This window comes from Bos taurus, chromosome 20 (assembly GCF_002263795.3).
Source record: "Bos taurus isolate L1 Dominette 01449 registration number 42190680 breed Hereford chromosome 20, ARS-UCD2.0, whole genome shotgun sequence".
Taxonomy (NCBI): domain Eukaryota; kingdom Metazoa; phylum Chordata; class Mammalia; order Artiodactyla; family Bovidae; genus Bos; species Bos taurus.
In genome coordinates this window covers 2,388,279-2,415,699 of record NC_037347.1, presented here as the reverse complement: position 1 = coordinate 2,415,699, position 27,421 = coordinate 2,388,279, and the positions used below count along the sequence as shown (strand labels likewise).

Genomic DNA, 27,421 nt, shown 5'->3' with positions numbered 1-27,421 from the left:
AAGCCTGAACCTTTCACTCTGAGCTGAAGCCTTGACTCTAATTATATTTCACATCCTCAAAGTAACAGCGAGTTTCCTCCCGGCTGCCTAGGCTCTAGGCAGAGAAGGAGAGAAGCAGGAAGTGACAGAAGGCCCTGGAGGCAGGCTTGGGTATGGAGAGGGCCCGAGGAGTGACGGAGGAGGAACTGCCTGGGTGGAGAGACCGTTCCTGTGGCCCTGACCTAGCAGGGTCCAAGGTCAAGGTGATTAGGAGAACAGGAGCCTCAGGCTGTGAAGAAGGAACTGCCTTAGGGTGACTGTCAGTTCAGTTGCTCAGTCCTGTCCGATTTTTTTGCGACCCCATGAATAGCACACCAAGCCTCCCTGTCCATCACCAACTCCCGGAGTTTACCCAAACTCATGTCCATCGAGTCGGTGATGCCATCCAGCCATGTCATCTTCTGTCATCCCCTTCTAATGACAATCAGAATAGAATAGTTAAGCATCTCGTGCATCTGCTATGTCAGGCTCTGCGGGCTTCATCAAGTCACCCTGCTTGATTATCAGCCCGACTGCAGACTGATGTGTTCACAGAGTGGCTGAGGAGGATGTGTCCACCAGAGAACGAGCCTTGGGAGTCTGCACTGCGTGTGCTCAGAGGCTCCCCTGCCCACGCTGGGGGTTGCAGAATAGTTAGACTCCTGGCTGAGAACAGTTCCTGGAGCCTCGGTTTCCTCAGGTGCAAGATGGGAAGAACCACAGTCACTTCCTCCCAGGGTTATTTGAGAGCTTAGGTGAGGTTGTGAGGTTTCGGGGTGTAGCATACAGCTGCACTCAGCTGTGGGGAGTCTTCTTGCTTGAAATGCCCAAAGGGCAATGGAGCCGGGTCTGTGGCCACAGAGACAGCCGCTTCAGTCAGGGTCTCAGCAGGACACAAAGCCCACTCAGATTGGGTAAACTGAGGCAGCGTAACAAAGGCACTGTTGGCAGTGGTGACGGTGGGGTGTGGGAGACCGTGGATGGTGCCAACCTCTGGGCCAGAACAGTGGGTGCCTTTAGCACGCCAATCCCAAGAATAAAGGAAGCTGTCAAAACCTAGAGACAGAAAGATCTGGATGCAGAGGGCAGTCTGAGAGAGACCCGGTCCTCTGTCGAGGGGCTGAGCGCCTCACTACAGTCCCACGGGACGGAGCCAGGGATGGGTCCCTTGAAGTCACTCTCCTCCCATCCCGCGTCTCCTGGTGACTCCACCTAGAACAGCCAGGACTTCCTGGGGGTCTGCTGATTAAGAATCCGCCTGCCAATGCAGGGGGCACAGGTGAGATCCCTGGTCCGGGAAGATCCTACATGCCACAGGGCAGCTAAGTCCATGTGCTACAACTACTGAGCCCGTGTGCCCACAGCCCATGCTCCGCAGCAAGAGAAGCCCCACAAACCCAGGCACCGTAACAGAGTAGCCCAGTTCCCTGCAACCAGAGAAAGTCCACGCGCAGCAGTGAAGACTCAGAACACCCCCCAAAATACATAAATAAAAATTAGAACAGTCAGAAGCCAGAGGCAGGGCCTCGTTGATAGGGGCCTCCCAGGTCAGCCTCCTGGCACACGGGAAGAAGGAGGCAGAAACAGAGACTGTCCAGCTCAAGGGTAAGTGCAAGCAGGAAAAGGGGAAGCAGACAGCTACGCATGCCCATGTTACCGATGGGGAAACTGAGGCTCAGTGGGGACACTAAATCACAGAATATGGACTACCTGACTCCGACTCCCTCATTCATGCTCTTAACCGTTGTTCCCTGTGGTTCCGCCCACTACCTTGAGTTGGGTGTTAGTTTCCTTATTTACACATGTTCAGAGAGGCAAAGTGACTGCCCAAGGTCACACGGCAGAGTCCAGATGGTAGAAGCCAGGCCTGGAGGCCCCAGTGCCAGGCTGCTTTCATCATCAGCATGATCCGGCCTTGGCAGGAGAGAAGGTTCTAGAAGCTCTGTTTAGATCAGGGCCGCAACCTCTCTGAGCCACCAGCCTGAAGGGCCAAGGATGGCGGTGAGGGTGTGTGTCTGGGGAAAGCTGGCTATTGCCCCGTGTCTCTCTGTGAGGCCCCTTCCTGGTGAAGCTCCAGGGTACAATCTCTCTTCAGAGATGATTTTTCCAGCGCAGAGCTTCACAGGCGCAACTCTCTTCTTAATTCATCTCGCCTAACACCCGGGGGACATGTCCTGCCACCCTGCCTCCCCCTTTTTCTGCCCTTCCCCCACCCAGCCCCCTATCAGCAGCTTCTCTAGACTTCTGAGCAGGTTTTCTTTGACTCTGCTCTCTGCACCAGGCAGATAATACATAAGGCCGTTTGCCAAGGTCATCTTTAACTCTGCGGCACTGCGGGTGAGGGAGTGAGGGAGACTTAAATCACAGGGTAGCCCCGCTTTCCTTAAGGTCTCAGCAGAAGTGCGGATGGGAGAGGGGGGGCTCTGATCCCTCTCTCCTCACTCTAGCTTGACTTGTGGGACTGGGCTGGCAGCTGGGAAATGTTTGCATTCCACTATTTCACCCTTGGGGAGGACAGAGAGAGAAAGGAAGGTCAGAGGAGGAGAGGGTGATTTTGATGATAGTAGGGAAAAGGTTGTGGGCCACAGTCTGGACAGAAAATGGTCAGCTCCTGGAGAAGATGGGACAGGGTTTGGCCTAATTACTAAGGTCAAGATATGACCTGGTTGCTAATAATACACCCATTCTATTGATGGGAAAACTGAGGTCCAGGGAAAAAAAGGTGGTGTCCAAGGTCACAGACAGTAGCAATCAGTGGAATAAGGCAGCAAACCATATCTGCCCAGGGCTAATGGAAGCAGCTCCCAGGTTAGGACCCAGGAGTCCTCAGTTCCAATCCGGGCTCTGCTCTGACTTGCTGTGTGAGGCTGAGCAAGTCGCTGCCGTTCTCTGGGTTTCAAAGTTTGATGATTTTATTTTTATTCAGCACCTTCCAGGGCTTCCCAGGTGGTACTAATGGTAAAGAACCTGCCTGCCAATGCAGGAGATGTAAAAGAGGAGGGTTTGATCCTGGGTGGGGAAAAGCCCCTAGAGGAGGGCATGGCAACCCACTCCAGTATGCTTGCCTGGACAGTCCCGTGGACACAGGAGCCTGGCGGGCTACAGTCCATAGGGCTGCACAGAGCGACTCACAAAGTGACTTAGCAGGCAGCACCTACCATGTGGGAAGCCCTGGGATGCTGCAAGGAACAAACACAATCCTGCCTTTATGGGGCTAATATTCAGGAGGAGACTCAGCAGAGACAATCCTCGAGACAGCCATTGAAGATGGATATTACGAATGCCATTTCACAGGTGAGAACACTGAGCTTCATCTCTACACTGATGGGACTGGAGGAGATGATTCCTCCGAGGACTCTTTCCACCTCCATGTTCTTCTGGCAGAAAGAATCAGAGCTCAGGCCCCATGAGGCTGCACATCTCCCATATTTAAAAGTTTATTTATTTGGTCTGGAGATGAGTGATCAGATTTTTTTTTTTTTAAAGTAGATTTACCCTCTTAATTATGTTTGAGGTAGATTTACAATGATATTAATTCTCACTCCCTGAATAAACATGAGAGGCGAATGTTTGCTTAAGGAAAGGCCTCAAGAAGCAAGAGAGGCAGGGGGTGGGGGTGGACAGGCTGGGACTTTAGCATTTCCTGCAGGTTTTCAGAGGCTGAGCATTCACCCAAGGAGAACAACTGGGGTAGGAGGTGCCAGATTTACAAAAGTTGGGGACAAAGTAGGAGGGGGCCTCTGGAGGTGGTTCCCTCCCCTCTTTTCTCTGGTCCTTTATCAACAGGAGCTGAGAGTTCATTGCACACTTACTAAGTGTTGCTGGGGAAGCAGAGAGATGTATAATCCTGTTTCCTGGTGCCATGGTCTGAATGTTTGTGTCCCCCGAAAATTCATATGTTGAAACTTAACCCCCAATGTGATGGTATTAGGAGATGGGGCATTTGGTGGGTGATTAGGTCATGAGGATGTGATCTTAATGAATGAGATTAGTGCCCTGATAAAAGAGGCCAAAGAATTGATGCTTTCAAACTGTGGTGCAGGAAAACTCTCTTGAGAGTCTCTGGGACAGCAAGGACATCAAACCAGTCAATCCTAAAGGAAATCAACCCTGAATATTCATTGGAAGGACTGATGCTGAAGTTCCAATACTTTGGCCACCTGACGCCAAGAGCCAACTCATTAGAAAAGACACTGATGCTGGGAAAGATTGAGGGCAGGAGGAGAAGGGGACGACAGAGGATGAGATGGCTGGATGGCATCACCGACTCAGTGGACATGAGTTTAAGCAAATTCTGGGAGATGGTGAAGGACAGGGAAGGCTGGCCTGCTGCAATCCATGGGGCCACAAAGAGTCGGACACGACTGAGCGACTGAAGAACAATAGAAGAGGCCCTGGTTTCCCTGGTGGCCCAGTGGTAAAGAATTCACCTGCCAGCACAGAAGATGCAGGTTTGATCCCTGGATTGGGAAGATCCCTTGGAGAAGGAAATGGAAACCCACTCCAGTATTCTTGCCTGGGGAATCCCATGGACAGAGGAGCCTGGTGGGCTACATACAGTCCATGGGGTCACCAACAGTCAGATGCAACTGAGCAACTGAGCACACACACAAAAGAGACCCCAGAGGGCTCTCGCCCCTTCCCCCACTTGAGGACACAGCAAGAAGACAGATGTTGATGAGCTTGTGAAGCAGGAAGTGGGCTGTCACCAGCCACTGAATCTGCCAGAACCTTGATCTTGGACTTGCCAGCCTCCAGAACTGTAAGAAGTGAATGTTTGTCATTTATAGACATTTGTTAGAGCAGCCAGAATGAAGACACCTATCTTCTGGCTTTTTCTAGTCCACGAAAGCTGCCAGCCTTTCGTTGTGGCCTCTAGCACAGAGTAACAACACTGAAGAAAGCTCTTATCTTCCTTCCTCTTCCCCCACCCAAGGGCACCCTATCATGTTCCACTGAGTTATGAGGCCAGTGATCAAGGAGAACTTTCTGCTCCTCCTTCCCTCCAGAAGTTTCCAAGGACAGGTGGTGGTGTTGTTTAGTTGCTAAGCTCTGTCCGACCCATTGCAACCCCATGGACTGCAGCCCACCAGGCTCCTTTGTCCATGGGACTTCCCAGGCAAGAATACTGGAGTGGGTTGCCATTTCCTTCTCCAGGGGATCTTCCTGAGTCAGGGATCCGGCCCAGGGATTCAACCCATGTCTCCTACATTGGCAGGTGGATTCTTTATCACTGAGCCACCACGGAAGCCCAAGGACAGGAGCTAACCTAATTTGCATCCTCTGAGACAGAGCCTGGCAAGGTCCCCTGCTCCAGACCTCCCCCAGGCGGCTGGCATGGTGCGGGGACCGTAACCTCTGCCGACTGAGTCAGAGACAGCAGCGTCTGCAGTCACAGGGTGATTTAGCAGCTAATGAGAAAAAACAAACAATGGAAGCAGTCCCCGCTGTGGGGGAAACGCATTCATCAGATTCTCTCTGAGAAACCGAGGCAGCCAGCACAGACCACTGCGCGCAGGAGGGGCCTGGCTGCTAATGACCCTGGCCCTGGAGGTGGCCGCCACAGCTGAGACCCGTGAGCTCCCACCTGTCACCCTGCAGGTTCGCATCCCCCAGGCCTCACCTCTGGGCAGGGCAGCCAGAGCTGTCTGGAGCTTCCATGGGGCAGAGTCTGACTGCAGAGTGAGGCCGGGGTGACCCTGAACCAATGAATGAACAACTGCCTAGGAAAACCACAGCCAGCTCCCCCAGCCCAGCCCATCGCCTTCCTGCCCATGCTCCCTGCTTCAACCAAGGCAGGTTCATCAGGGGTGTTACTTATCAGAGGTGTTGGTTGTACCTGTTTTGTAGATCAGGAGACTTGCACTGGCAGAGAGGATGTGACTTCCCAAGGGTTGCAATCTAAAAGATGAAATCTGAACTTTGTGCATGCGGGTCTTGGGATTCAAAGTTGAAGCTCTGTCCATCAAACCTGAACCCAAGTCACTCCTTGTTCATGTGTTCCCCACAAGTACTGTCCCCATTCTAGAGATGAGGAAAGTGAGGCTCAGAGGTGTTGAGTGACTCACTTGATACCACTCAGCTAGGAAATTACAGAGCCAAATTCCAGGCACTGTGCCAAGTGTTGGGCATATGAGGAAGTGGAGCCCAGTAGTTACAGCTCCCAGCTTACATTGCCTGGTAGGACTGCAAACGCTGGCAGTGTAGCCTTGGGCAAGCTACCCGACCCTCTCTGCATTAGTACCTCCTGTGCAGGATTATGAAATAGTGTAGGTAGGAGTGTGCCGAGATCACCAGAAACTCTCCATGAATGTTGGCTGGTTTTAACCCTTGTTCCACTATGCCTGGGGCTTCCCTAGTGGCTCAGACGGTAAAGAATCTGCCTGCTATGCCAGAGACCTGGGTTTGACCCCTGGGTGGGGAAGATCCTCTGGAGAAGGGAATGGCTACCCAGGCCAGCATTCTCGCCTGGAGAATCTCATGGACAGAGGAACATGGTGGGCTACAGTCCGTGGGACGGCAGAGTCAGACGCGACTGAGCAACTAACACACACTTCCACTACGCCTGGTTCTGGAAATGCAGAGATGAGGGAGCTGCTCCCTTACCCTCTCTGAGCTCTCTGAGTCTGTTGTGTTCGTTCTCTTCTTATTCTCAACACCCAGAGACCCCTCCCCAGTTCGGGGTGCAGGCACAGTGATCCACGCTGATGCCTCCTAGAAAGCAGAGAACAAAGAAGACCCTGCTTGACTTCTGAGTCCCTGAACAGACTCTGACTACTGCAGGCAAAGACCTAACTGTGCTCAGAGAAAAGGCTTTGATTCTGTGGACTCTCTGAATTCCAAAAACCCAGAGCTGTGAAGGACACCTGAAAAAAACGACAAATCTGGAAGGCTACCTGCTCTGTCAGAGGAAGCTGGGCCCGACCGCCCTCTCCTCTGCCCTGTATCTAAAATCTGCCTGAACTGGGGTGAAGAGGAGGAGAACAACCCAAGGGGAAAGAAGACGAGGCATTTGCTGGTGGTCATTGGCAAAGGGACTATGACCTTCCCTCCAGCTGAGTCCCTAAGGTGGGCTTGAGAGCAGAGGGCAGCCACACAGCCTTGGGGCCTGTGATCTGGACACCGAGATGGTCTCATGGGGCGTCCTGGATAATGAATCTGGGAGTGTGGGTCAGAGGACCTTATTCTAGAAAGCTCACCATCGCCTTGTGACCGAGAGAGAGAGAGAGAGAGAGAGAGCGTGAACTGGACTCAAAGAGGCTTTGAGGCTCAGATACAGAGAAGACCTCAGGGATACGCATGGACCTGTGACCTGAAGTGAGGCACGTCAAGGACGTGAAGTGGATGCCAGCACAGACAGACGACTAAAGACCAAATGCCCCCACTCTGCCCCATGCCTCAGCACTCCTGCCTGCCAGCAATGGCAACAACTTTCTGACATGAAAATGCAATTCCAGAGAAGGCAGAGGAGAACTTAAATTGATCAGAATTTTGTTTCTTTCATTTGGCAGAATGAAGGCTTGAAGCTGAAATTAAGCTTAGTTACTGAATAATAATGAAAGCAACATATTTTGCATATCCAAATTTGTGGTCTGAACTGACTGCAAGCTATAAGCCAAGAAAAAGTTTTAAAATAAAGATTTAGGTCAGTGTAAGGACTAGAAAGGATGAGGGTCAAGGAAGGCTTCCTAGAGGAGGTAACCCAGGAACTGGGTTTTGAAGATCATAAAGGAGTTGACCAGATGGGTAAGGATGACGGTGGGGAGGTTGTTCCAGGCTTGGGCACTGCCTGTGCACAGGCTTGGCAGAGAGAGAGGGCTGCCCTGTTGAGGCAGTTGAGAGTGGCCTGCAGCCAGGTGACCATGGGAAACAATGTGAGCTCGGTCTGGAAAGATGTGGGGCCAGGACTTGATGATTTCAGAGGCCGTGCTGGCTGCCTCAAGGGCCTGTATCCCCTGGGTTGGGGGACTGAGGCTTCTGCAGGGCCTCACACATTTCAGCCTGCCCTGGGCTGAGTCAGATATAAAAACAGCAAACTACATTCCTTTCATGCTGCACTGTGGGGTAAAGGAACCAATCCTGTTTCTTCAACAAAGCAAATTATTAAAATGTCCTCATTAGGAACAGGAGCAGCATAACAAAGCTTGCTAATTATGAGATGTGAAGCTCCCGGTGCCATAGAACTGATATTACCAAAGATAGGAATAATAGTTAGTCGTGGACTTGCCAGGGGAGGACTGATCTCATTATTTCATGAAGTCAAAGTCGATATTTATGTAACATTCAAAGTTCTGCCTTAGGACACAGGAACCTCACCATCTCATTGGTGATCCGCAGGCTACCAGCTTCAACGAAACCTGGGGAAGCGAGGCGTCAGGAGCACAGGATCCTGGGTCCCAGCCCAGACCTCCAGGATCAGAATTTGCATTTTAACAACACTCTTGGGTGATCTGTGAGCACAAAAGTGTGAATGTACTAAAGTAAAAGGAGAAAGCTCCCAAAGATCCATCAGCATAACAGTTCTCCTCTTTAATTTTCTACAAATGCCGCCTTGTTCTCGCTGGATCCCACTAACAGTCCAGAGCCTATGCTGCCTTCAGAAGAGGGTTAAGTCTTAAAGCCACATACTCTGTCCTGCGGAAATGCATCTGTCAGGCAAGGCTCTAGCTTGCAAACTACTAGCATCCACTCCAGCTGGTTTACACAGAGAAAGAAGTTATTAGAAGACATTTGGGAATTCACAGAATCTCCAAGAGGTCAAGGCGTCAGGTTTGGAAGCCGTCCTACCTAGACAACGTTCAAGGCCTCTTTAGGAGGAACCCCGCCCATTTTCCCATTGCTCAACACTGGCACCACAGCCACACGAGGGAGACGACCCTGGAACCACTGCCTCCACAGAGCTGCTTGTCTCTGCCGCCACTCTGGCCAAAAGTGAATTCCATACTTCTAGCTGGACCTCTTCCAAATAAAGCTTCATGGGGGTCCCTCTGCTATCTTAGCCTTAGATGCAAGGGCAGCAGGAAGGCTGAGGGTGAGTTCCCACTGAGGAGGAGGGAGAATTTCTAATCCAAGAATTAAATGGAGGAAAAGTGCTCAGTAGATCCCGGGAAGCCACAAACTGCTGAAGGGCCAATCCTGTGGGCAGCTCTCTGGACATGAGAGGCAGAGGTTGTGAGAGAGGCAGGCAGCCCCACCCTTGTCCTGGAAACCCAGTTACATAACACTCTAGTCTTTGGTCAAGTCATTTCCTCAGCTTGAGGCCCAGTTTCCTCACCTACAAAATGAGAAAAGTGTAGGAATCCCTGGCCGTCCAGTGGTTAGGACTCTGAGCTTCAACTTCAAGAGGTATGGGTTTCGATCACTGGTCAGGGAACTAAGATCCCGCATACCATGTGGGCAGCCCAAAAAGGGAGAAATGAGAAGAGTGGTATCAGTAGCATCATTAGGAGGATTAAAAGGAGCAGTTTGCAAAGCCCCCACTGTAGTACCTGACACGTGCTCTTATTAACATAATACTCATCACCACCAATAACAGTCCTATCCCAGAGTCCTGGAAACCTTCTGTGCTTTGATTTCATTGCATTGCCACCTAAACAATCAACAAATATCTCATGAGCAAGGAGCACCTATATGTGACAGGCGCTGTACTGGGTGTGGAATGGTAAATGAGAGAGATGGTCTCTGCTCTCCAAAAGCTGGCCATCCAGCAGAAATAAATATGCCTACAGCATTATGCAATGGGCTGGTGACTGTGGCAGTGTAAAAAGGAGGCTCAGCATTAATCCCTAAGAAAACCATTCAGAGGAGACAACATTCAAGGATAGCTTTGCCAAGGGAGAAAAGATGGGAAGGAGAGCATTTAAAGTCTAGAGATCAACAAGAACCAAGGCGCAGAAGGGGAGAGTTGCGAGGCACTTTTGGGGAAGAGTTTAAGACCTGGTGACTAAGAGTCTACACTCTGGAGTCAGGCTGTCTAATGTGAGTTCAAATCCCAATGCAGCCATTCATAAGCTCTAACCCTGGACAACTTTGTTATTCTACCTTGTAAATCTATGGTTTGTGCGTGAGTGTGCTCAGTTGCTCAGTCATGTCCAACTCTTTGCGACCCCATTAGGGCTCTTTGTAGCCCACTAGGTTCCTTTATCTGTGAGATTTTCCAGGCAAGAAGACTAGAGTGGGTCGCCATTTCCTCCTTCAGGGAATGTTCCCAACCCAGGAATCGAACCCATGTCTCCTGCATTGCAGGCAGATTCTTTACTGATGAGCCACCAGGGAATCTCCACACTCTTGGACATTTGTTTCCAATCATCTTCCAGACATCTGAGGCAGATGGGCTAGGTTTTCTGCAACTCCTGCTATGCCCCGGTACGGGACAGAACACTTCTTGTGAGTTCCTCATGCCGGCTGTGCAGAGTGGTCTGTTCTACAGATAAGGAAGGCCGCCCACACAGCAAATACCACAGCAGAACTGAATTCTGGCCTACAGCTCTTCGCACTGGCCCACAGGGTGTTGGGAGGGTCTAACGGGCCTTCGAAACAGCTGTCCTGCTGCTCAGAGGCTGCTTGCAGCTCCCTCCTGAGAAAAGGGCCTGCTGACTGGGGCAGGGTACCGAGAGAGATGAGAGGGGGGTGGTGGTAAGGAGCTGCGGCAGCCTCTGGTTCCTGAACAGCCGGGAGGCAGGCTGAGCCCCAGCAGCCTGAGTAGGACGGCTACTGAGATGCAGACTTCCCCCCAGGGCAGGCCCTGGGCAGAGCTGACTGCAATCCTCGAAGCTCCGAGGTAAGCTCCAAGGTGAGCTCCAGAAGCCTTCCCGAATCCTCCAGCTCACAGATACCACTGCGGCGTGCCACCTCCCCCACATGCAGTGAAAGACAAAGAGAAAATGCCCCCTTTGGAACCACCGCATCTATACATACAGGACGATCATTGTTTTTGAAACTATTAAGATGAAATTTGCCACTTGAACACATGCTATATGGCATTAGATGACATCGTTACTCTCAAAACAAAGGTGTTTTATTTGTTTATTTATTTACTTGATGTTCTCACTGTTACTAAGAGCCCAAGGACAGGCAGAGAAAGCTGCAGCTGTCTTACGATGTGCCTGCTGGGGACGGGAGTGTGAGTGTGTAAGCACGTGTGCAAACCTCCAGCTCAGTGATCCTCCCACATCTCCAGGCCTCCAAGGAGGGCCCTTCAAGTCTGCACTTTTGCAAAATAACTAGTGACCACCTGCCGTGGGTCTTTGGACCATCCCTGAACAGCCTGAGAGGCCAATGTCAGACTCATCTCCAGGTTCTGCCTCGTCTCTGACTTCGGCAAGGATCTCATACTGGGTCCCTCAGGTCATTCATAGCCTTATTTTATGAGTTATGGGCTCATTGAGATTCCAGGAGGAAAATGACTTCCCCAGAGGACCACAGAAGCCACAGGGCTAGGATCAGAATTCCACCCCCAGGTCTTTCTGATGCCATGATCACGTAGCTCTCCTGGCCTAGCACCCCTGCCCCCTCAGTCTACTTCAGCCCAGCAAACATGCACACATTCAGTTGTCTCAACTCTCCTTTGTAATACAGCAGAATGTTAGCAGATAAGTAACTGAACACATAGCTCCAACATCAACCCACTCAGGTACTCTTGTCTGAAGAATGCCATGGGCAGAGGGGTCGCAAAGAGCTGGACACGACTGAGGCTAACACTTTCCCTTTCTTTCAGTGTCAAGCACTGTAGGTTGAAGACGCTTTGACTCAGACCTTGAAGCCTCATGGTCTGGAGTTTCGTGCTGGGCTCCTGGTGCTGGTGACCTGAAACCTGGAGAAGGGTCATCTCATCCAGCTTTGGGACGTAGGAGAGGTATAGGAAGGCTTCCTGGAGGAGATGTTGTGCATGCCAAGTTCCAGAGGACAGGAAGTGCTGGCCAGACGAAGGGTGTGGCTGCAAGGCTGGACAGAAGTGTCCTGAACAGCGAGGACAGGATGAAAGCCACAGACAGTCTCGTCTTCCTCTCCTACATGCCACCCCCTGGGTTTCATTTGTGATTCTCCAATTCCAACAAATCTGCAAGGCCCAGAAGGATAGATCCTCAATTGGAGGGGCATGTTTTGGGCTCAGCAGACACTTGATATGCAAGAGGAGGAAAGAACCTCTCCACCCTCAACCCCATCCCCTGTCTTTGACCATGTCTCTTGCCTGCACGGACCACCCCCCTCTTCAATATGCTGCCACATAGGGGCTGCAGACTAAGAGTGTGCAGACTTCATTGTCTCAACAACTGACTTTTACAAATGAGGAAAGTGAGTCCCAGGAATGTGACACGAGCTCAGCAAGTTCACACAGCTGGAAGGTGAAAGAGCCGGATTTGGAACCCAGTGGTAGGTGAGAAGGCTTCTGAATGGTGGTGCCAGAGAAGACTTTTGAGAGTCCCTTGGACAGCAAGGAAAACAAACCAGTTAATTCTAAAGGAAATCAACCCTGAATATTCATTGGAAGGACTGATGCTGAAGTTCCAATACTTTGGCCACCTGATGGAAGAACTGACTCCTTGGAAAAGATCCTGATGCTGGGAAAGATTGAAGGCAAACGGAGAGGAAGGCGGCAGAGAATGAGATGGTTAGATAGCAGCACCGACTCAATAGACATGAGTTTAAGCAAACTCTGGGAGATAGAGAAGGACAGGGAAGCCCAGAGTGCTGCAGTCCATGGGGTCAGAGTCGGACACAATTGAGTGACTGAAAAACAACAGAAGGGGAAAGTACCTGATGAGCCAGGGCTGGCAGTGGGAGCCGGCACTGGGAGACTCGGTGGGACCAAGCTGGGGCCTGGCGCTGGGAAGAAATTCCAAGGATGGTTGTGAGATGGAACTGCACGGAGTCCGGAGACGAGTCCGCCCCAGGAGAGCAGCCTGGCTGGCTCTAGCGTTCTGGACGGTGGCACTGTCTCCCTGGCGACTGGCAGATGTGAGGCTTCTAAGCATAGGACAGGAACTAACCATCACCCCTTGCCAAGGGGAACGCCAGAGACACAATCACTGGAATGAATGCCTTCATCCAGGCAGACCCTGAGGAATCAGATGGCTCGCCCCTCCCCCCTCCACCCCAGGAGAAGCTTCCAGAGCACTCCTGCGTCTGCTCAGCTGCCTAGGAAAGGGGCCTGTCACCACGTTTGGCTGGCATTGCAAAACTGCAGCCTGAGTCAGAGACACATGGCCGCCAAAGTCAAGGCTCCCAAATTAACTCGAAAAACTGCCAATCAGCAAAGCTCTATCTGGGGTTTTCACGGAAGTCTTCCTTTCTCTGTCATCCAGAAAGGGAACACATATTGATGACGTGCAGAGACGGGTGAGCTGCAGACCCTGCAGCGTTGGTCATGCCCTGTTAGGCTTTGTTAAGTCCCGGGCACTACGTGGGGGCATTTAGGCCCTCATCCTCACAACACCCCCTGGGGGGTTTTGATCCCTCATTTTACAGAAGAGCAAACTGAGGCACAGGAAGGTTGAGTCACTTGCTCAAGGTTATTCAACTGGTAAGTGCTGGACGCTCAGTCATGTCCAACTCTGCAATTCCATGGACTGTAGCCCTCAAGGCTCCTCTGTCTATGGAACTCTCCAGGCAAGAATACTGAAGTGGGTTGCCATTCCTTTATCCAAGGGATCTTCCCCACTCAGGGATCAAACCCAAGTCTCTTGCAGGCAGATTCTTTACCATCTGAGCCACCAGGGAAGCCAAAGTTCCCCAAGCCTTGGATACAAGCCCCACTTGCCCCCCACCCCCAACTAACTGCACCAGCCATCAGATGTCCCTTCATTCATCCCATCTGGGACAAAACCAAGTTGCAACTTTCTTCTCCCCTACTCCCACCCACTTCTCAGGGGACTGGGTAGGGAAGAGATTCCTCTGGTGAGCCCTTGGAGAGCTCAGAGCATGTGACTGTCCAGAGGGGGCTGTCCGACTCCACGCTCGGTGGGCTGGGCCTCGGAATACAGAGCTCCAGGCTCGGGTCAGGAGCCAGGCACCTCAGGTGGCAAGGCGTCGGCCCCTTTGCCTCTCAGGACCTCAGTTTCCCCCTCTGGAAAACGAAGACGTGGACCGGTTCAAATCTTTTTGGGGGGGCAGGGGAGAGATTTGCTGTGTTCTGAGTATCCACCTTGGGATGTGCAGCAAACATTCAATAAAAGAGCTACTGTGTACAAATTCAGTTCTGAGGGCTCCACATGAGTTATTGCACTGACCCCTCCCGATGACCCCAAGGGATAGGTTCTTTGTTACTATGATTTCTATGTCGTAGATCGGAAGACAGAACACTCAGGACAAGTGACTTGCCCAAGGTTACCCAGCGATGGAGTCAAGATTCAAACCTTAGTCCAGCTTCAGAGCCCAGGTGCTCGTCCTTCCACTCCACCCACACTTTCAGGCACAGCAAGGCCACACTGAGGAACTAGAGGACGTGCACCGTGGCGTCCAATAGTGCTGACTGTCGTGAGTGCGGCAGGAGATGCAGCGCAGGGGTGTGGCCAGACGGGACAGGGCCTGAGCAGAGTCTGAAGGAGTAAGCCTGGCTCCCAGGGTGCTGGGAAACCACTGAAGGGCGCTAAGCATGGAAAGGTGGGCCAGAGTCACATTGAGAAAGATGGATTTGGAAGTGGTGGGGAGGATGGTTTCAAGGGAGTGAGGATGCAGGCAGGGAGGCCAGTGAGGAGACCCCAGGAAGGAAGCCAGAGATGACCCTGGGTGGGGGCAGGAGGACAGGAAGAATATAAGAGCCACGTCCGCTCTGAAAATGACATGACCTGGCCTCAGATGACCTGCAGGTGGAGGGGGAGAAGGAGAAGGTTAGAAGGATTTTTGCGTTTCTGGTTGGGAGTCTGGGGTGGTGCTGACCGAGAAAATAGGGCTGAGCTGCAGATCAGGGTAAGGTGGAGAGGAGCTCAGTTTGGAGCGTGATGAGCGGCACTAGACACCCGAAGGAGATGCCCAGCGTGACTTGGAGATGCACGGCTGAGGCTCAGAGGGGGACGTGGGTGCTGGAGTACTTGGCACTGACAGTGTTTGTCGGGGCGATGGGCTCTCCCAGGCAGGGAGAACACAAAAGAGCTTAGGTTAGAACCTTGGGACCCCTCCTGGAGGCGGGGGGCAGAGGAAAGAGTGAAGTCATCAACTCCGGGCTCTATCGGCTTTGCATTAGCCGGCCCTGCCAGCTAGGATTCTCAGGAGGCCAAGTGATTACCCCTTTCTTTCAAACTCAGCTAGGATTCTCAGGAGGCCAAGTGATTACCCCTTTCTTTCAAACTCAGCCCTGAGAAGCAGGCACCGGTCACAGTCCCAAATCCCTGCCTCTCTGCTCTGGCACCAGCCCAGGATTCTCCAGCAGGTTCTGAATCGTGTAATTACCCATGCAGTAATTGTGCCTGGCAGAAGGCTTCCGCGTTCCTGGGGAAGGGCGTCCCAGAGCATCACCTGGCAATCCAGTCAGCATCAGTCTGCTCCAAGGATGCTCACCACCGCCCGCTGCACTCCTCGGGCTGCAGTCCCTGGCCCAGGGGAGACCTCTTGGCAGGAGCAGGTGAGCGCCCCCCCCCCCACCCCCCCCCCCTTCTGCATCAGTCGGTTCGGCTTCCTGGAGGCACACGGCCCCGTCCTCGAGTACTGCGGCCCAGCACTCTTCTGCTGTCTCCCGCGGCTCTATTTATGACCTGGGGGTGAGGAAAACCTATCAACGCAGAGCAAGCAGCTAATCGGTTTACTCAGTAGCCTCAGGTCTTCCGATGTAACTCTAATTCCTACTAAGGCACTGGTGAGTGTCAGACTTATTTCAACAGCCACTGCAGACATGATAATCAAAGCACCGAGATTCCTTTGTTCCAAATCCTATACAGATGAGGCTCACAAGGTTTGCTTTGGAGGGAAAACTAGGCACTGGCTTGTTTTTTTTTTTTTTTCCCCTTCTCTCTCTCTCACTTCCTCTCCTTCCTGTTTCTTTCTATACCGAGATCAGGAAGAAGCTGCCAGAACATCAGGGCTGGAAACAGCCCCAGGCCTATGGGTTTGCAAATGTGGCTCTCATAAGCTCACGGGCCAGCCAAAGATGCCTCATGATGAGGCAAGAATGGTGCCCAGGGGAGGCTGCTGGCTGCCTCCCAGAGACCTCATAAGGTGGCATTTACCTTGGCGAATTCCCCAGCCTCTGGCCCCCAGCCTTGGAGGTTCAGAAACCTGCTTTTGCTGGCACACCCAGAAGGGACCCATCTGTCAGGAGAACACTCCCATTAACCCAGATCATGAGACCAAAATACAAAGCACCCTGAGAAAAGGAACTGCCTTGCAGAACAGGACCGCAGAAGCTGTTGTGACCAGTACCGTCTCTCCCTGGAAGCAGAGCTGCCTGGGGAGGGATGTTATAATAATAAAGTTTCCTGATGGATCTAGAATCATCTGGAATGTTGGCTGAAGCACTAGAAGGCTTAATGGCATCAGACACTGACTGTCTGCTCCATCCTTTCCCCAGGAGGGAGAGAGATAACAGCAGGATCACACAGGCCACATCCCTGGGCAGGGCAGGACTTCCCTGGGCAGGTTTGGTTTGGACCCTGCCAACTGACCTCTGGTTGGTGAGCTGCCTTTCTCAACGCCTAAGATGACCAAATAGCATCTGGACTTAGACTCGCTCCCCAGGCAGGACCCCGCCCAGTTGATCGGGTGCTCACCCCTGAACTCCTGTCTGTGGCGGGCCTGTCCGTGGTCTTCACCCTGCCTCCATCTTGTGCTTCCCCGAGGGTGAAAAGTCGCTGCTGGGCCAGCCAGGGACCACATCTTCTGCCTCCCTCCCCAACCCCACCTCCCTGCCACATCTGGGTGGGATTAAGAGCAAGCTCTCCCCAGTGAAATTAATGTGTAAGTGATGCTAGCCATGGCTGGGTCCCAGTGGTTAACAAGCAGTGTGCTCTCTCTACCCCTTCAGCTAGATGTAAAGGAGGCCCTAGGGTTAGTGGAGTGACAAGACCGAAGGAAGTTGAATCCCTAAGTGACCGCATGGAAGAAAGCTACTGGCCCACCAGGAACACCCACACCGAACAGTTTCATGAAGGGCAAACTTCTACACGTTAAGCCCTTGAAATATCGGGGCCTATTTGTTACAGCAGCAAGCATCACACTCCAGAATAAATTTTCTATTCTAATCCTGCCTCCTAGAGATTACAGTCATCAGGCAATGGAATTTTAAATCTTCTGAAACTGCAAATTCATATCCAAACACCAGCTCTTATGTCATTTCTAAAGGTGGCTGATGGTGAGGGCTGTGAGTGGGTATGCTTTCCCAAGTTCTAACTTGATTCTCACCCACCCTCCTTCCCAGATATGAGCTGATGTTACTTGCAGATCCCAAGCCACAGGTGTGACATGGTAAACGAGACTCTGAAAGTATAGAAATCTGTGCAAATAAACCAACACACCAATGACTGGAATGGTCTTTCAGCCTAAATGAAGGGTTTAAACACACACAGCACAGAAATGCACTCACAAAAGCAGAAGGAGACAGAGCAGAAAGACAATCTGGACTGTATAAAGGGAGCAGAAGATGTGAACTTCATCAGAGCCAGGATGCAAATACATTTCATGCCCCTTCATGTCAACTGCGGAGAAGGCAATGGCACCCCACTCCAGTATTCTTGCCTGGAAAATCCCACGGACGGAGGAGCCTGGTAGGCTGAAGTCCATGGGGTTGCTAAGAGTCGGACACAACTGAGCGACTTCACTTTCACTTTTCACTTTTATGCATTGGAGAAGGAAATGGCAACCCACTCCAGTGTTCTTGCCTGGAGAGTCCCAGGGATGGGGGAGCCTGGTGGGCTGCCGTCTATGGGGTCGTACAGAGTCGGACACGACTGAAGCGACTTAGCAGCATGTCAACTGTAATCAATTGGTAGTGACTGCCTGGGATGCTGTGTTAAGAAGGATTCTGAATCACATTCTGGCTCAGAAGAAAAAGTACTATAATGGATGAGCAAGGTCTGCCATAATTCATAGAAGGGGGAATGACAGCACATGCCAGGAACTGTCACACTTGTGCTGGGGACTAGGACTGTGGTTGCAGAGGTGGTTCCAACTCCTTGTGACCCCATGGACTATACAGTCCATGATATTCTCCAGGCCAGTGATACTGCAGTGGGTAGCCTTTCCCTTCTCCAGGGGATCTTCCCAACCCAGGGATCAAACCCAGTTCTCCCCCATTGCAGACAGATTCTTTACCAGCTGAGCCACAAAGGAAGCCCAAGAATATCAGAGTGGGTAGCCTATCCCTTCTCCAGTGGATCTTCCCAACCCAGGAAGTGAACCAGGGTCTCCTGCATTGCCGACATATTCTTTACCAACTGAGCTACCAGGGAAGCCTGCAGTTGCAGAGGAGCCCATATTTATCAAGACTACGGCTTGGAACTCACTGGGCCAAAACATAACAGCCAAAACTATTGTTAACCCTCAAATGAGTGCCCATTATGGCGTAGGTATTTTATATACAACTTTCCTGTTAATCCTTACAACAACATTGGAGGGAGCTATCAGCCCTATTTTACAGAAGACAGATCTGAGGTTCAGAGAGAATAGGTGACTTACCCAAGATGACACAGTTCAAGAAAGGCAGAGCCAGACAAGAACTGCCTAGCTTCTAAGGCTGTGCATTTCGCCGTTACATGGAATGCCTTCTGCATTCAGTATTCAGCAGGGTCTGGATTAAGAGGAACAAAGTGTGCCAGTCTTTTCCGTGGTTCCCCAGCCTTTCTGGCATGAGGGACCGGCTTCATGGAAGACAATTTTCCCGCAGACTGGGGTGGGGGGTGGGATGCTTTCAGGGTGATTCAGAGCATTACGTTCATTGTGCGCTTTGCTGCTATTACTATTCCATCAGCTCCACCCCAGACCATCAGGCGTGAGACCCCGGAGGCTGGGGACCCCTGAGTCATTCAGTCTGGCTGCTGCCCCACTGATATAAGTGCAACAGTGGCGGGGGGGGGGGGGTGGGGCTTGTCTCTCAGGCAGCTCAGATGGAGGTTGTACGAAGGCTAACTTGATTTCGGGTTTGAGCTTCCTATAGCCTTTCTCCATCTCTTGAGTCGGTTTATTGCTCTTCCAAAGTTTTGGAAGAAGGCCAAGAAAGGCAGGAGGAGAAGGAGAGAAGGGATGGGAGCCTCTTACGTTGTCAGGTCCAATGATGAGTGAGCCGCCAGGGAGAGATCACAGAGCTGGCAGCCAGGAGAAGTGGGAGTAGTCTTGCATTGCATTGAGTTCCCACAGAAGCAGCTTTCCTGAGCCTCAGCCTCATCGAGTGTCAGTGGAGCTAATGCCAGGCAGCAAGTGGAAAGTCTGGCTCTCCGGGTGGCACTAGCCATAAAGAACCTGCCTGCCAATGCAGGAGACATAAGCGGTTGGGGTTTGATACCTGGGTCAGGAAGATCCCTTGGAGGAGGGCAGGGCAACCTGTTTCAGTACTCTTGTCTGGAGAATCCCATGGACAGAAGAGCCTGGCAGGCTACAGTCCATGGGGTCGAAAAGAGTCAGACATGACTGAGCGACTAAACCACCACCACCACCAGCAGACATGCCCAGCCCAGTGTCTGATGCTCCATTCAGGGCAGCAAGCTTTATCTCTCCCTACACAAATGCACAGATACCAAACACCGCTGAAAGAACTCTTGATCCGCGTGTAGAGTCACTGGGCGAAACCAGAAGTCTGAGGCGGGGAGAGGGGCAGCCTGCCTCCGTTTCCATCCGCTACAGATCACACTCGGTGCTTTGCAACCTTGAACAGATCCAGCCCAGTTTCCATCCATCCCTCCACCCCACACTCACCTGGTGTCTTTGCATGAGTTCTTCTTTCTGCCTGGGTTCCCCAATACACCTCTAAACAACAATAATAGTCACAACAATAAAAACGCCGCCAGTGAATGAATTCTCCCTGTACTGAGTGCTTGCTGTGGGCAGGCAGCCTGCTGCCTGCACTCCACATGTTTACATCTCCTTTAAAGCTCTCCTTCTCTTCATTGCTTTCTTAATTCTGTTTCAGGGTTTTGGGGAACAATATATCAACTCCAGGACAGATAAAGGCTGTAAGCAGCTCTAATCCCCAAACCACTTTGGTCTTTCCATTACCTCCCGTCCTGAGCTGCTTTGGGACAAATCCCCATTCCCAGGTCCACTTACACTTGACTTTTCTTACTCTTCGAAGGAGCTGATGTGCTCAGTATTATCAACTTCACTGGACACCAGAAGAAACCACGATTCACCTAGTAACTTACACAGAGTCACACAGTCAGTACGAGGCAAGCCTGGGATTTAAATCTAAGATTATTTGGTCTTCAATTGAACTCTTTGTCAAAATAGTAGCTGGCCCCAAATGCCAAAAGGTTATCCTCATTTTTTTCCAAGCAATCCCACCAACACTGTGCGATCCATTCAGATGATCCCCTCAGGCTCAGAGTTCCAGGACCAGGGGGTTCAAGGTGAAGCCATGCCCCCAGGTGGACAGGCAGTAAAGAACCCGCCTGCCAATGCGGAAACGTAAGAGACTCGGATTCGATCCCTGGGTCAGGAAGATTCCCTGGAGGAGGGCATGGCAACCCACTCCAGTATTTCTTGCCTGGAAAATTCCATGGACAGAGGAGCCTGGTGGACTACAGTCCATGAGGTCTCAAAGAGTTGGATACAGCTGAGCATGCACGTGCCAAAGACGGACACACAAATCTCTGGTCTGTCATTACCCATCACCTATTACATTAATCTCTCCATTAGTGATAGAAGCAATAAATGCTACCAGTATTCAGAACCACTACCATTCGTTAAGCCCTTACTCTGTGCCACACTCCTAAAAGGCCCAAGAACACTGCAGTGTCGGCATGTGCTTACCCCTTTCCCAAGACAAACAGAGGCCCAACAGGCGCCTCTCACTTGCCCAGGGTAAAAGGTGGGCTGTGGAGATGCTAGACTTGAAGCCACTCCTGTAATCTCTCTCAGGATTTGGGCAGAGGGATTGTGGCCATGAGGAAATTTTCTAAAGGAAGGACATGCCTCTCCTCCTTGCTGCACACACAGAAAAATGGGCGCCGAGGAGGAAGCACGGTACCCCAGAAGCAGCTGGTGGGAGATGCCATTTTCTCCACCCTTGCTCGTATTCAGTCAGTATAGAAATAGGGCAGAGTGCGTGCGGGCCAGGTGCACCTCCGGGAAGTCTTCCCAGCTTGCCAGATAAGAAGGGCTGCGGCACGCCCACCCTGGTCCTGGCGTGAGGGCAGGCATGTTCTGATGTGCTAGGGAGCTGCCCGATGGACCTTTGGAGGTGAGACATTTAACCAGTGAGTTCATCCAAGAGCATGGCCTGTGTCCTTCTGTAATGTTACTCTTTTCTTCCACAGATATTTATTGAAGATGGACTACACACCAGGCCTGGCACAGTAGTGGGATGCAAGTGTTGAGAAAGCTTATACGAAAAGGATTCTGCAAGTACCTACCACGAATAAAAGTAAAATCTAGAGGCATGGGCTTGATTTGTCTTACTCTTTTCTATTGTTGACAAGTACAGCGGGGGGAATTCAAATTCTGGGCGTTGGAAATCTTTCTGTGCAGCCTAGTTGAAGAAGATAGATTGGACGAGGGGCATGAGAGCCTTAAACCCACCCGTGCTACCACCATCACCACCGCCACCGCCATAGCCACCATCGCCATCACCACCATCACCACCACCCACCATCGCCCTGCAGCCAGCACCGCTGCTCGCACCACTCCATCGCCACCACCGCCACCCCTGCTGTGACCACCACCACACGAGCACACCCTTCACCACACGACTACTACAGCACTCTCGTCACCACCCCTGCTGTGAGCACCACCACCACGAACACATGCTTCGCTGCATGACTACCACAGCAGTCCCATCACCAACACCACTACAGAAAGCCCCCCGCACACTGTCAAGCTGCACACTTTGAAGATGCAAACGTGCGTTCACACGTCCAATCACATAAATCAGTTCATGCGTCGGCGAACATTGTCACACGCACCCACTGCATGCGTGTGCAGTTACTACAAGTAGCTGTGCTTCTGTGAACTTTACTGTTTCAACTCCCAGAGCTTACTCAGACTCATGTCCATTGAGTTGGTGATGCCATCCAACCATCTCATCCTCTGTCGTCCCCTTCTCCTCCTGCCCTCAATCTTTCCCAAACACGTACATGCACATTATCTAATTTAATCCCCATGACAATTCAATGAGTTGATATCATGACTGTTATTACTTCATAGATGAAGAAGCTGGCATGCAGAGAAGACTTAAACAATTTTCTTAAACCACGCAGCTCTTAAGGGGCAAGTTAGGACTGGCCTTTGGTTCTATGTTACCCAACACCCCACATGTTTTTGGTTTTTGTTTTTCCCTGCATCAATTCTTAGTAAATGGTTATGGAACAGTCCCCAGTGCTCTCATGTTTCTGCTCTAAACCACGATCTTTGACATTCAGATCCTGTGAGGGGCTGTGTCAGAGTTGTGCCCAAGCTTCTTTGGCACATTCATCCCAATTAGGGAATCCCAAGTTCTCCTGCATCTCTGTGAAACACCAAGTCAAGTCACCAAGTACCAGTTGTGGGCTTAAAACTGTGTTGAGCTTCTTGCAGGAGCTCAGAAGGGCAGACAGAAAAGTCCCTGTCATTGAGGACAGCATACTCTTAACTGAGAGTCAAACATGTTTACAGGGAGGAATTATAGAGCAATTCAAGGCAGTCAGTTGCTAGATCACGCAGGAGAAACACGAGTGCACTGGGAGGGATGGGGGAGCAAATGCGGTGGAAGTAAGACTTTCGGGGAGACAGGCTGGGTTAGAGGGGACAGTCCCAGTCCCCACTTACTTGTCCTTTGCTCATCCTTGCTGTCTGCTATCTTCCAGAACCCCTTCCCCCACCTCCTGGAGCATGGACAGCCTGACCTCCTGTCTCCGCCTCCACCTCTTCCCTCTCATTCCTGATGATAATCTTCGGCTGACATCCTCAACCTCACAAGCATCACTGTCGTTTCATACCTTCCCCTCTCTCGTCCTCTTCCCAGATGTCCTCATGCTGCTCCTCCCGCTGAGAACGCCCCACCTGCATTCCTGCCCAGTCCAAGCCCAAGCCCTGCCACCCACGTCAAGCGCCACCTCTCTCAGCCTTCCTCTCTAATTCTCTCACCCTGTCCCTTGGGAAGAGATGTCACTCTCTCTCTCTTTCTCTCCTTGGAAGCTCTGCAGTGTTACACAATCTGCAGTTGAGGACAGTTAGATACCTGGATACAGACTACCCTGGTGATTAAGGATGCAGATGCTGGAGTCAAACCCTCTGAGTTCAAACCCTGGCCTGTCCACTTCTGAGAGAAGAGATACTGGACATGTCCCTCCTTAGCCCTCAGTTCTTCAGTTCTCTGTAAAGGGGCAAGTAATTGTGCTGAATGCCTTGTGATGCCATAAGGTTTATATAAAAACCAAGCTGCTGAAGTGTCCAGCACGCAGTCAAAGATCTATAGATTTTGTTAATATTATTATTGTCACTAGCAGGAAGCTCCTTCAGGACAAAGATGGTGTCCTACATTACTCTCATCTCTTTCTGGCAGTTTCTCCTTCAGGGGAAAGCAGATGGGAGCCTGACTTTGAAATCACTGAGTGGCATTTGGGAGGCTCCGAAGAGTTCTGGTACCATAGTCCTTGATGTCTCAGCGCAGAAAGAATTTAGCGAGAAGCAAAGTGATAGATAAGAAGTGATAAGAGGCATCCTATTTTAATAAAATAGGATGCTTGTGAGGCTTACAAGTGGGCAGGTGAAGGGGTGATGCACCCTGAAAACTTCCTGGGCTACAGTTTTATAAACAAAGGAAAGGTGGGGAGGAGGAGAAGAACTTCTTTTTCTTGCGTAGACATTATGCTTCTATCATCAGCTCCTCCTTCAGGATGAGCAGGGGAGTTTTCTTGTCCCTACATGATCAAGCTAGGGCCACAAATTACTGTTTCTTATGTGTGCAGAGAGCATGTCCTCGGATCACTAACTGCTGAGCTCACTGGACAGGGGTGGGTCTCACGTCCCATTGTTTCATTGTCTGGGGCGTGCTCCGTGCTTCTGTTGCTGGTTTTGTTGCTAACCAAGCCTGCTCTTCACTTCACGGTTAAGTAAACCTACTTTCTTGAGTAATCACTAACTTACAGGCGGTTGTATTGTTGTCTTCATTTCGCAAATTGGGAAATTGAGGCTCCAGTGACTAGACAGCAAGGATCTGAAGCCTGTCCAATTTCAAGGCACCTCCTGCTTGCCCTCTGACCCCCAAGAAGAGGCTGAACAACTGTGGCTGCTTCTGAGTCAATCTGCAAAATGAAGATAACAATACAGCTATCACAGGACTACTACACAAATGAAGAAGATTAGGTGTGCTCAAAGCTCTGGGACATGGCAGGCCTTCAAAATTTAGAATTCTTCCTCCTTAAGCAGTGCTTCTCCATCTCTCTAATTTCTACCCTAAACAAATCTATTTACCCTGGATAAGTCTTGATTAAGGCTTATCAGGTCTTAATAACTTGATAGGAAGTTCAGGTTATTAAGAAGGAATAACTTGAACTTCCTATCAAGGAAGCCTTCTACAATAATTCAGATTGTTCATTCGCTTTCCAACAGAGGCATTCTACCAGGCCCCCCAGAAAAGGCATTTGACTGTCAAGCTTCAGGCCCTTCCTTTGTCCATTAGATTCCTACTAACTTCTGTCAAATCTTCTGGCTTCAAATCCCACACAAAGGCTTTTGCACAACACCCAGGTGACCAGCCTGCTCTGCCACACTGAGCGCTGTCATCACACCCCTTGTGGAGACAGGTCACTGGTTCCCGCGGCTCTGTCGGCACCTGGCCTGGGCTGCGGTCCTGGAAGCAAAGTAGACAAGGATGAACAGAGCTCCTCCATCAGACCTTCAGAGAGCACAGATCTTGGGGGTACAGCTAGGGTGAAGACTCGTGGAATCAAGATTCAGGATCTCTCTTGGCTCAAATAACATTTTAAATTAGCAAATTAAAAATTAATGGCTTCCCTTGTAGCTCACTCGGTAAAGAATCTGCCTGCAGTGCAGGAGACCAGGGTTCAATCCCTGGGTTGGGAAGATCCCCTGGAGAAGGAAATGGCAACCCACTCCAGTATCCCTGTCTAGAAAATCTCATGGACAGAGGAGCCTGGTGGGCTGCAGTCCATGGGGTCACAAAGAGTCGGGCACTGAGAGTACATAATCCTGGTCTTCTGTTTCATTTAAGGGGAAAAAAAAAGATTAAAAAAAGGATCAATTGCAGAAATGCTCATCTGGGGAAATCTGACTTCCTGGCGATTCATATAAAAACAAGCAGTAGCAAATGCCATGTTGTATATTAATGCATTTATACGGAATCTAGACAAATGGTACTGATGAACCTATTAGTAGGGCAGGAATATAAGCTCAGATGTGGACAGATGTAGGCGGTGGGGGAAGGGGTGGGTACAAACTGAGAGACAGCATGGACACACACATGCTATCACAGGGAGAACAGCCAGCCAGTGGGGAGCCGCTGCATAACACAGGGAGCTCAGCTCGGGGCCCTGTGACAACTAAAGGGGTAAGGCGGGGTGGGGTGGGGCTAAAGAGGAAGAGGAATATATGTATACTTACAGCTGACTCACACTGCTGTACAGCAGAAACTAACACAGTATTGTAAAACAATTATGTTGCCAAAAAAAAAGAGCAGTGAAGGGGAAGCCTGGGGTTCAAATCCCAGGGCTGACGCTCAAGCTGTGTGACTGTAGGCAGACTGCCTGTCTTCTCAGGACTTGTTTGGTTATCCTAAAATGATACTTCAACCAGAAAGCTTCAAAAGTCCCTACCAGTTTGATATATAATCCTATAGTTACATATATACATATATGATACATACACACACACATACTATAATCTGTGCTCTAAGTCAATGCTTCTCTAACTTCAGGGGCCTCCAAGCCACCAGGAGATCCTGTTAAGATGTGGGATTCAGTAGGGGTCTGAGACTCTGCATTCCTAATGAGCTCCCAGCTGATGCAGAAGCTACTGGTATGAGGACCACGCTTTGAGTAGCATGGTTCCAAGACAGCGGTCATTTGCCTCTCACACACCTTTGCTATATTCAGACCTCTGTATCTTACATGCCTTGTTGTGTTGAATCCCCATCATGACTTTGGAGGTATTTACTATTGATATCTTAATTCTCTGGATGTTCACAGAGGCAAAGGCACCTGCCTGAGGTCAAATAGCTAATAACTGGCAGATCCAGGTTTTGAATCCAGGTCTGTCTAAACAAAACCATGTGTCCATACCTGCTATTCCACATACATGTGTGTGATACAGATTTAGGCCAATGTTTGGCTAAGAATGGGAAGGAAATTAATGCGAGAGCAGAAGGCAAACATGCCAGCAAGTTCTTGTATTTGTTTGTTTTGCAAAGATGACCACTCATCCACCCACTGACCCCTTCCTGCCTCTCGGGACCCCCTGAAAACACAGACTGATTCTGGTGCCTGATTCTAACAGCCTTGGAGGTATTTAAGTGCTCCATCCTTCTCTGACAGGCAATGATGGCTATAACAAAGGGAGAAGAATTTAGTTCACAGAAATGATGAGAGCAGAGGAGAGATGTTTAATCCTATTAATGAATCTGCTAATTGGCCTTCTGCCCCCAATCCTTTCATATTCAGGCATCAGATTAAACAGAAACAGATCCAGGGGTGGTTGGGGATGGGGTGAAAAGCATTTTTTTCAAGGCCTGCAGATGGTTTGGTGGCTCCATATGGCTAAATGAGGTGCTTAGCCTACCCCTGGATGCCTTCTCCCCCACCTCCACACACACCCCGTCTTGGCTTGAGGTGAGGTCAGGAGGGAGGAGGCTGGTGAGGTTAAGAGCTCAGGCTCTGGGGTCAGCCAGAATCAGGCTTTGCCCTCCATATGCTGTGAGACATACGGACAGGGCACTTCCCTTCCTGGAACCTCAGTTTCCTTGTCAACAACATGGAAACTGTACTAGGGTTTGCTCTCCAGGGTTGGGTTGTTATTGTTGTCGTGTGTCCAACTTTTTGCGACTCCATGGACTGCAGCACTCAGGCTCCTCTATCCTTCGCTATATCCCTGAGTTTGCTCAAACTCATGTCCATTGAGTTGGTGATGCCATCCAAACATCTCATCCTCTGTCATCCCTTCTCCTCCTGCCTCCAATCTTTCCCAGCACCAGGGTCATTCCCATGAGCTGGCTCTTTGGATTAGGTGACCAAAGTATTGGGAGGAGGTTAATAAAATAACCCAGGAAAAGGTAGAGCAAAGTGCCCAGCAAAGAGCAAGGCCAGGTCAACGTTTGCCATCACTATTATTATTA

General features: G+C 50.7%; 1 protein-coding gene and 1 long non-coding RNA gene across 5 annotated transcripts in view; one reads left to right on the top strand and one right to left on the bottom strand.

Moving 5' to 3' along the window:
- LOC101904552 (uncharacterized) overlaps positions 1–14,212 on the top strand; it is a 53,670-nt gene extending 39,458 nt beyond the window's left edge. The window contains exon 2 of the long non-coding RNA XR_003031201.2: positions 11,735–14,212. This is a non-coding gene — a long non-coding RNA (uncharacterized lncRNA). The remainder of the gene's footprint in view (positions 1–11,734) is intronic.
- KCNIP1 (potassium voltage-gated channel interacting protein 1) overlaps positions 1–27,421 on the bottom strand; it is a 407,743-nt gene that overhangs the window by 226,650 nt on the left and 153,672 nt on the right. The window lies entirely within an intron of this gene.